Source organism: Austrofundulus limnaeus, unplaced genomic scaffold, assembly GCF_001266775.1.
Source record: "Austrofundulus limnaeus strain Quisiro unplaced genomic scaffold, Austrofundulus_limnaeus-1.0 Scaffold7, whole genome shotgun sequence".
In the NCBI taxonomy this organism is placed as follows: Eukaryota; Metazoa; Chordata; class Actinopteri; order Cyprinodontiformes; family Rivulidae; genus Austrofundulus; species Austrofundulus limnaeus.
This window is the reverse complement of record NW_013952409.1, coordinates 4636553-4645568: the sequence shown is the minus strand read 5'-3', so window position 1 is coordinate 4645568 and position 9016 is coordinate 4636553. Positions and strand designations below refer to the sequence as shown.

At 42.1% G+C, this 9016-nt stretch overlaps 1 protein-coding gene across 1 annotated transcript in view; it reads right to left on the bottom strand.

The window, feature by feature from the left end:
* The window catches only part of cdh13 (cadherin 13, H-cadherin (heart)), a 325369-nt gene that overhangs the window by 315207 nt on the left and 1146 nt on the right, over positions 1-9016 (bottom strand). The gene's annotated exons all lie outside the window — the stretch shown is intronic.

Sequence of the window (9016 nt, the reverse complement as noted above, 5' to 3'; positions counted from 1 at the left end):
GTTCTGCAGAAGCCTGTCAATCACTCATTCATTTAAATCACATGTTCCAAAGCAGGGAAACAGCTAAAACATGCAGGATAGCGGGTCATGACGACCGGAATTCAGAACCACTGCGCAGCTTCGGTGTTGTGTTAGCTTGATAGCTATTTATAACTTATAGAAAGAGTGCAACATAATTTACATGTAACGTTATGACAAAAGGAGCACTTGTGTAGATAAAGTATGGGCAAGACATGATAGTTAAAAATATATTGTTGATGGTTCTTACCTGTGACGGCAGCTTAGCTCTGAGCTCTGTGTGTTACGGTGAGATCACCTCCTGTTTACAACCGTGTGGCTCTGGGCCCTGCTGTGGGGGAGGAGCCTAGGAAGGGGAGCTGAGAGCAGGGGGAGGGACTACAAGGTTGTTTCTGTTCAAAATTTTCTAAGTTTTTGGGTACTCAAGAAACTACATACAGCAGCTTTAAGTAGGTCTTTCTGACAATGAGAAGAATTGGCTTTCTAGAGCGGAAATCCTTTGAAATTAAGAAAACTTTGTCCATGTAGAACTGAAGGACGTTCAAAATGGCTGCATTTCAAGAGTTTAACATCTGAAGACAGCTCGGAAACGTCCAACCGCTTTAAAGCACAGTAAAACTGGAACACGAAGCTGCCATGAACTGGGTTATTATCAATCCAGCAGCTTTAATGCTTTTTGTCCCATCATTTAATTCATTAGTAAGCTCAAAGCCACGAACCTGCCTGCATTATTATGAGATAAAACTCTGAATGGAGAGCGACATTAATTGTGTCTAAAGGAATGCAATTGAAGTGGCAGACAGCCCCCCACTTGTCAGTGACTCCTATTCCCCCCACATGCCGACATCAAAAGCAATAAGTGGGAAGAGCTATTCTAATTGCCTTAAAGCAACCTGCCTGTGTAGCACCAATGTGGTGCTTTGTGTGTTCACTTCAAATGAGTCCTCCAGTTCCTGTCTGTTTCTTGACAGCCAGGTTCAGGGGTTTAAATAGCCACTCTGTCTCTACAAAGCTGTGTTGCAAAAAAGACTCTCCCAGGGGTCCGTACTTGCTCGTGTGCGCAGGGAAACACATTTACACACCCACACAAATTTTTAAACACAAAGTAAATCTGAGTGGAATTAGACCTGACACTGCCCCGCAGAATGTCTGGCATTCTGTCGCCATCTACACAGCAGCAGCTGTACTGCATGAATTAAAGCAGGGGAGCAAAAGGAAAAAAAAATTCTTCTCATGAGTGAACATGTACTTTGTACTTTGTACAAAAGCCTTTGTTGTCAATGACAGCTTCAAGACGCCTCCTGTATGGAGAAACTAGTGGCATGCATTGCTCAGGTGTGATTTTGGCCCATTCTTCCACACAAACAGTCTTCAAATCTTGAAGGTTTCGTGGACCTCTTCTATGAACTCTGATCTTTAGTTCTTTCCATAGATTTTCTGTTGGATTCAGGTCAGGTGATTGGCTGGGCCATTCCAGCAGCTTTAGTTTCTTTCTCTGAAACCAACTGAGAGTTTCCTTGGCTTTGTGTTTGGGCTCATTGTCTTGCTGAAATATCCAGCCACGTTTCATCTTCATCATCCTGGTAGATGGAAGCAGATTTTTATCAAGAATGTCTCTGTACTTTTTTCCACTCATCCTTCCTTCAATTATTTGAAGGTTGCCAGTACCATATGCTGAAAAACAGCCCCACACCATGATGTTCCCACCTCCAAACTTCACTGTTGGTATGGTGTTTTTGGGCTGATGTGCAGTGCCATTTGACCTCCAAACATGATGTGTATTCTGGCATCCAAACAGTTCAATGTTGGTCTCATCTGACCAGACTATATTCTCCCAATATTTCACAGGCTTGTTTAAATGTTGTGCAGCAAACTTTAAAGGAGCTTCAACATGCTGTTTCTTCAGCAGTGGAGTCTTGCGTGGTGAGCGTGCATACAGGCCATGGTGGTTCAGTGCATTACTTATTGTTTTCTTTGAAACAATCGTACCTGCTAATTCCAGGTCTTTCTGAAGCTCTCCACAAGTGGTCCTTGGCTCTTGGACAACTCTTCTGATAATTCTTTTCACTCCTCTGTCAGAAATCTTGTGAGGAGCACCTGGTCGTGGTCGGTTTATGGTGAAATGATGTTCTTTCCACTTCTGAATTATGGCCCCAACAGTGCTCACTGGAACCTTCAGAAGTTTAGACATTCTTCTGTAACCGATGCCATCATTATGCTTTGCAACAATAAGGTTGTGAAGGTCTTGAGAGAGCTCTTTACTTTTACCCATCATCAGATGGTTCTTGTGTGATACCTGGCCATCATTTGGGACTGAACCAGCTGATATTAAGTTGCACTGACAAGGGGCAGGCTTGCTTTCTAATTACTGAGAGAGTTCAGCTGGTGTCTTGGCTTTCCATGCCTTTTTACACCTCCCTTTCTTCATGTGTTCAATACTTTTTCCCTGTGCCATTCCACATTATTACAAATAACTTAATTTCAGGACATTTATGGTTTGATTTCTTTGTATATGTGGGTCACTTGAGTTGTTACCGACATCTGGTGAAAATTTCATGTCATTAGCACCTCTAGTAATATATTTACTGAGAAAAATGGTGACGTGTTCAATACTTATTTTGCCCGCTGTATAACCTATCAAGTGCACTGAAGGCTAAAGACATTTGTAAAGGGAACAAGCAAAAAAAGAAGAAAAGAACGTAGGCGATGAAACAAAAAAGCACAGAAATGCTTCAGTGCTGCAAAAACACAAAAAATGAGTAAAGCGTGTGAGATGAATTGATTTCTTGTAAAAGTCAAAAAAAATTTTTGGCTCATTTTAAACCAAAGTGGGTTCAGATTTCATTTGACTTTTAAACAGCCTTGCTGTACATCGTGAGAAATGGGAAAAAAACTAGAGTCATGTTAGAAAAGAGTGAAAGTACAGCTGCTGTCTTCAAAGCATCACTTCCCATGCTCCAACAGGAAGCAAATAGGCTTTGACTGAAGTTTCCTCACATAAACTCAAGTCAAAACGATGCTGCATCTTTTAGGATGATGTATTCAACTTTGAGACTGCGTGTGGTTTATTCAGATGTGCTTCTGCTTTGTAAAATCATCAACCTTGAGATCAATTCGGAAACAACTGTTAAATGAGTTTCACAAAACCATCGTCAACGCACGTTATTTAGAGGAATTCAACACTGACAGGATTAACACATGAGAAATGAGAGGATTTGTTAATGTGCACTGGATGACATAATCCCTCCAAGTTTTCACTGGGTGAGCTAAATCTATAATTTTGCATGTTTTTTTCTTTTTCCAATAGATCATTTTGAAAGAGACAGCATCAAAACGAGTTGATCTGAGACACACATCAGAAAAGGGGTCCAAGAGGGGCTTGTGGAGTTACAAGAAGGAGGAATTCAGGGGAAAGCAGTTCCACTTTATATTGACCCCACTATATTCCTTACCTGATCATTATTAAAACTACTGATGCAATATTTACAGTTGATTTTTTGTTTGTTTGTTTTCTAATAAGCTTTTGATCTTTCCAACCTACAGAAATAACCAATTTCTATAACATTATCATTGTTCACCTTGAATTGTTTGTCTGTCCACACAGAAGTTAAAAGTCAGCTTAAAAGCTTAAGTCAGCACAGCCAATATTGCTTTACCATTTTGAGCAAAGACAGATTACACAGGTGAGCCAAAGCCAGAGTAATTTCTACAGATTGCCATAGTAAGCAGACAGCAGGTGCTATTTATCACAGAAGATAATGTTTGACTGTTAAGATGTACCTAGAGATTTCCAAACTTCATTAAAGTCTATGTTTTGTGGGGGAGGAAAAAGCAAAACTTCACCAGCACCCGTTTGCTTGTTGATCTGAACATAAACGTGTAACTTAACTAGGGCTATGTCAGCTTGAAATCGAGTGTGTTCTTGCCCCAAGGTATTTATTGAGTCCAGCAGATAGTTGTTAGCATTGTTAATTTCCTTCCCCACTGCTCCATTTAGTTTGATAAGAGCAATTATTATGAGTGCAGAACTGGGAGAAGCCCATTTATAGCTTTATCTAATAATATCCAGACAATAAGAGCCAATCAGAGTGTAGTGAACACAGTACAGAGCATTACATTTCAGTGTAACTTCTCACCTTCCGGTTCAGTTTCCTAGCAGTTACTGACTCAGTACAATATCAGGAACAGTGACTGGAAACACACCAGGGTAGCTCTTTCTAAGTGTTACTCTCAGAAAAATAAATAGATTAAGTCCAGCAGGAAGAAATCACTATCCCCACTTTTGACCTTGTGGAGGAAATTAACATCTCGGTGATGAAAAGCTAGCTGTTCGCTAACCTATAGTAAGTGCCTCTTATTCATCAGTCAAGAATTGTTCACATCTATTGCCTTAACCGAACAAAAAGTGCAACAATTGCGCATCACTCATTGAAAGGCAGCTTAGTGTATCATTGCCCCGCTTCTGTGGTGGAAGAAAAAGGACCTCGCAGTACCAGCCTTTCACATGAATACACCCACTGTGCTAGTGGCGGCTTCACACACTTTGTGGCGATGGAGTTGTTGCAATCACGCCGAAAGAGGAAACCCGTGCCCCCCGTTCTGCCAAGCGCAGCCTCGTGCGAGTGAATTTGTGTTTGCGATGGGAAAAGAGAGGACGTGACATGTTTGGATGTTTGCGAGTGTGTAAAAGAGACAGACAAAAAGAGATGGTGACTACCCCGTGAATACCTTTAATGTGTTACAGACACAGAGGGTKTTAGAGCAAATGACGGGTGTGTAGGAGGATGAGGCGACGTTGGGAAGCGATACGAAGAATGTGAGGGAGAGGCGAGTGCGCCGCGTCTTGCTTTCTCGCACACTTTAAATTTTGTATGTGGCTCTCAGAGGCTAACGCTGCGTTTCTCTCTTTGGTTATCTTGACCTGAGCATGGCTCTTTGTCTGTCTGTAACCACTTTATCTCCCTGCCTGTTTATCTGCTTTTCTGACCACTAAATTGACAAGAGTAGAGCAAACCGAGATGAAAGCGTGATGAACTGAAGGGACAACATGGCATTGTGCTGCTGTGTCCTTCACACATGGTTGCTGAGGCCTGTTCTTTGTGTGTTTGATCATGTTGGTTGGACTCTTCGCTCACAGATAAGCCATTAATCTACTCTCCTAGGACAGACGTCTTTTTTTCTTCCTTCTTCGTGGCACATTTTACGATTAAACCACGCAATGTCCATTGGTGTTTTGCATAATTAGACCACTTATATCAAATGCAGGCAGATTCTAATGGAGCGCGAAGGGGACATATTTACTTTAATTACTGCTCTCAGTAGCTCTATACCTCACCCTCCCTCTCTTCATCCCATGCTCGTCTGCTCCCATCCCCTGGAGATTGCAGTGGCAGTGTTAAGGGAAAAAAGATTGAAGAAGACTGTTTCCACCAAAGGTCATACCCTCCTTCGGTGGAGTTTAGATAGTATTTGGCCTCACAGCCCTTTATGTTTCAGTGTTGCTCAACCGGAGTCCCCAGGGAGCACTCGGATAAATAAATTTTTAAAACTCTGTCTCTGTGTCTCTCTTTTACATTTTGGGATTTGTTGAAAAGTTGTGCAACACTGAGCAAGTCAGTCAAAACTTGCATCAGATGGGGCTGAAGGCATATGGGTTTTATTTACTGGAAGCTTTTAGAGTTTTCTGTCAATAACAGCAGAGTCCAAAATAAAAATCTCCAAAGAGCACTCTAACACCTTGCGCTATGGTGTGTTTTGTGCTTTCACATAGCAAACAGCTCAAATAAGTGGAATGTGAGGGGGTGACTGGAACCTCAACGCTCCACAATACAAAGTCTATTTTGCCAGCTGATTGTTGGAGCCACAGAAACACAGTGAAATATTTAAATTGCTAAGCCGAACAGTTCTTTCATTCTTGTTTCTTCATTGGCTGTTAAACGCTGTGCAATAATGCTGAAAACCCTGGCCCTTTATTTTGGTGACTTGACTGTTGGAGATGAAACGGCACACACAGCCCTGGGAACAGATGACAGAATTAGAAGAGGGCCAGGAAGTGAGAGGAAGGCTTTGAATGAGAGACAAGGCTGGAGAAGGAAAGCAAGAAACCACCCTTCCCTCATGACTGGCATTCCTCATTAGTGTCATCATTAGACTTTGTAGCTTGTCAGACGTCACGCTTTAACTAGATTCTATTATAAAAAAGGTCCGTCACCGAAACAGAAGTTGGTGGCAGAGTGATGGCAGGTCTCTGCATGTAGAAACTTTCTTAAGGGGTGGTAAAAAAAAATCCAGAGGTTAGCAGGGTCTGCCTTTTGAAGGGATAATTGATTGTCTCCGATGATGGACATGACAGGCTCCAGCTGTACTGCTCATAAAGAGGAGAGCACAAGAAGGTGCATGCAGATTGAGCAGCCCTCATTATCCTCTAGAGAACACGTTAAGGCTTTAATGAGTTATATCTGGTAATATGTATGACTCAAAGACATGAAAAAGAAATACTGCTATCGAAAATGTGTGTGAATGTTCGTCCCCATCTCCCACCTGTTGCTGTATAACAAACCCTGTAATACAGAGTATCCGTCATCTTTTTTTAAAGAGTGAAGTCAGTGAACTCACTTTAGAACTGAGTAAAGAAAGTGGAAAATATGGCTGTCAGGTCTGTGTGTATGTGTTTGGCACAACGAAGGTCAGCCTTTCTATGAGTAAAAGGACACCATAGCAACCCTCTGTCTTCTGTGGCACACTTTTTATTTTTATTTTTTTTCCTAGACGTCGTGACCTCCCTCCTCTCTTTATCTGTCTTTCCCTGCGTCTGCCGTCGCTTAAACAGGAACTTTAACAGTCTGTTGGTCACCGCGCCCATAAATGGCCACGACAGCAAATCTTCCGCCAGACACACCCAGGTGGCAGTCCAGGATTTAAACCGTTCGTATAACTGTCAACCTCTGGTGAGGAGAGAGTATAGAGAGAAAACATCTACTGAGAACTCTAGGAGAGTAAATGGTGGATTAAGTTCGGGAAATTGCATCGTTTAAAAGACGAATAAGTGGTTTCTCAGACCAGGAGGGCATGAAACTTTGCAACAAAAAAAGCTAAAAACAAATGTGCATCTAAGACAAAAATGGGGATATACAGGTAGGAGGGATTTCAATGAGGGGGGTTGAATGGGAGAGGAATCCCCTGCACCTGCAGCTCCCAGCTGTGCACTGCTTCTTCAGAATCATAGCTCCACCTAGAGAGACGGATCTGTTTGGAAAAACAGGGATTTATTATCGCTGGTGGTGCCCATGTGTGCTCTGGCATGATGGGACAAAGGTAAGTGGGGCAGCTTATTACCAGCTGTGACCGTGAGGCTGATAATACACACTTGGCTGCCAAGTGAGCATCATCGTGCCAAAACCTGCTCCTACAGACATCTATTGTACGAGGCACTACAATAAAAGCCCATTTGAGTACCTCGGCAGATGTTTAGATTAATACTGTCACAACTGTTTGAGATAAAAATACATTAAAAAAACTCTGTTGAGATGTAAAACCACGGGAATGTTTGAAGATGAGTGACTTGAGAGTACTCGTGGGTTGGAAGATGAATTTGTTACATCGCAGCTGGTGTGATCTTGTCACGAGATGGCATCATGTTGTGGAGAGGCACTTGGCTCCCCACCTAAACATCTTTAAATGAGAAAAGCTCATTTGAGCCCACACACAATATGGTACAGATATGATGCGATTCTACAAGGGGAGACGCCAGGTTTGTAGTTTCAGTGTGCACGAGGAGTCGGGTGGAATAAATCTGTGGCTACACGTTGGGAATAAAATTGTTGGTGCTCCTGCAGTTTATTGAAACAATGCTTCATTTTTCTTTTAGGGGATTCGGTTATGAGCAACTGAATGTTTGCATCCCTTTAGAGTTGCAATTGGTTGCACAACTTATTTAAACTGCAATAAATGTACATCTGTGTTCATGGTTTTTCAGCTTGAAACTCTGCATCGTTTCTTTTTTATTTTTATTAACCACAATTACTATTAATCACTTGTTTTGAACACATCTCTTTCGGAATAGAGGTTGGGAATGAATCTACTTAATAATAACTGTTTCTCCCCTCTAAGGATTTGCGTATGTAAAGTGTAGTGTATTAGTGTGTGTGAGCAGAAAGAGGGCAGGTTCTAATCAATAAAACAGGGAGTTAAATAATTTCTTTTAGAGGCTGCTATTAGCCTGAATCACAGTTGCAGCAGATCAGAGGATTGAACCACAAATGTGGAAATGAACCAAATGCTTATCCAATTAAAAGTGAATAATCCACAGCAGGAAGTGTGCGGCAAACCTACACRGGTCAAAGCAGAAGCACCAAACGAGCTGAGCTGAGCTGCTGTCTCTCAACTCAATCGGAGGCGCGCAGGAGTGAGAGGAGGAAGAGAGAAGCAGCACAACAATGCACAGTTTACCAAATGAGCTGTTTTGTCAGCCACGCTTCAGGGCTCTCCCATTGTCCATGCATAAAGAAGTAACTACGTTGTTTCAAAATTAGCTGCTGCTTAAAGCTCCGCAGCATCATTAAAAGAAAAAAAACCCTGAACATTCTGAAGAGACGAAAAGCTTCGCTGCTAATTAGGGATGCTTACTGAGGAAATGTGTTTGTGAGGATGGCTGCAGGTGGAGGAGGAGTTCATCTCATCAGGTGAGACAGGTGAGGCTCTGCAAACTCAGTGAGGACATTTAATCCGAAATCTGACCAGAAATAGAAACGCTTCAAGGAAGATGCTTCTCCTCGTTTATAAAATGTTTTACAGACCTGAGGAAAGCTGATCTGGTGGCATCTTATTCGATTGCACAATATTTTCTCACATAAAGACCCTAAATAACAGAGCAGAGAAGTTAGTTTTCAGGCTGTGACTTCCCCAGCCACTGTTTTCTGTTTTCTGTTTTCTGTTCTGTTTCTCTCTCTCTCTCTCTCTCTCTCTCTCTCTCTCTCTCTCTCTCTCTCTCTCTCTCTCT